Here is a 1,361-nt window from a genome sequence, read left to right on the forward strand (position 1 = left end):
AAAAGAGTTTTCAGGTCCAGCATCCAACCTGATACATGAAATTTGCTCAAATAGATAGTTGGGTTGATGTGTACCTATGCATACAGAAAGAGACAACACTGCTGGAAAAGATGGATACAAGCAAACTATATCTCATTAGACTTCGTGAAAGGAGCAGAGGTTTTCATAATATTTATATGAACATTTATTTAAACATCAGAGACCTTCAACACATGTAGTTTTAAATGTAGTATTTCCCAGATATTAGCTGCAGATTGTCTAAACTAATACCCTCTGTTCACGCCATATGTGGAACAATGTGTGAGATTTTATAGCATAGTTCTCATTTTGTTTTTTTACTGGCTGTTTAAAATTACACACATATACGTTGGCAGAGTAAAATAGCATTAACTATACAATTGCACCATTGGAAACTATGTTCCTTTTCAACCTTAAAAGGAAATCTTTAAAGTTCCAAAACTGAGTCCAAAAATAGAGAGAAAAAGAAATTTGTGCCAAGTTTGTGGGTAGTTATCTTTTTTCCACTCTTTTTGTTTAGTTTAAAAAGGCTTTTAACTGAAACAATGATACCGACACTTTTCATTAAACACCAATTCATGGAATCTAAGCCCATGAATTTGCAAGCTTATGCTTTCTTTAATTGAGAATGCCTACTGAATTCCATATGATTTGTTTCTAACATGCTGCATGTTCTAAAGTATACATAATTTAAGGGACACTCCTTTTTTATCAGTATTTATTTAAGAAACTGATGCCCTGCTGTTCCACTTTTCGGTATTAATCAGAAAGCTAAGAAGTAATACCAATAAAAGAATAATGTAATATAATTAAATATTAAACATTCCAGAACAAAACTACAAACAAGAACACTATACCTCCTTGTTCTTCATTGCAATGTTGTACAATAACCTAAAAACAGATGATTTAATGCATACTAAATTTAAATTTAGTAACAAACATCAGTCCAATGTCAGAAACTATGAGTTTATGCTCCTGCTTAAAGGGCTTCACGTCATCTGTATGGGCAGATTTGTCACTATTCATTTCTAGAATGCAATCCTAGGCTCTAAATAACCTTGCCAGAGGCATTGTCTCATGCTGAATCCCTGATACTATCCAGGTCTTGAAATTCATCTTCATTAAACCAATATGTTTCACTCTGTCAAACCTCAGAGTTTCTGGAATGTCAGCCCCACCTGTTTTTGGAGGACATGAAAGAGGGCAGAGAAGCCCTCTCCTCATGGTACTGAATGGTACATTGAAAGAGCAGGCTGTATCCTCATATGAGCCCTGGGGAAAACTCTGCCAGCAAAACACCTGCACAAGACCAGTTTCCTAGGTGAGTTCATACACACTGTGTC

The sequence above is a fragment of the Notechis scutatus genome, chromosome 3 (assembly GCF_049901735.1).
Source record: "Notechis scutatus isolate UNSWTSFEM ecotype Mainland chromosome 3, rNotScu1.2, whole genome shotgun sequence".
In the NCBI taxonomy this organism is placed as follows: Eukaryota; Metazoa; Chordata; class Lepidosauria; order Squamata; family Elapidae; genus Notechis; species Notechis scutatus.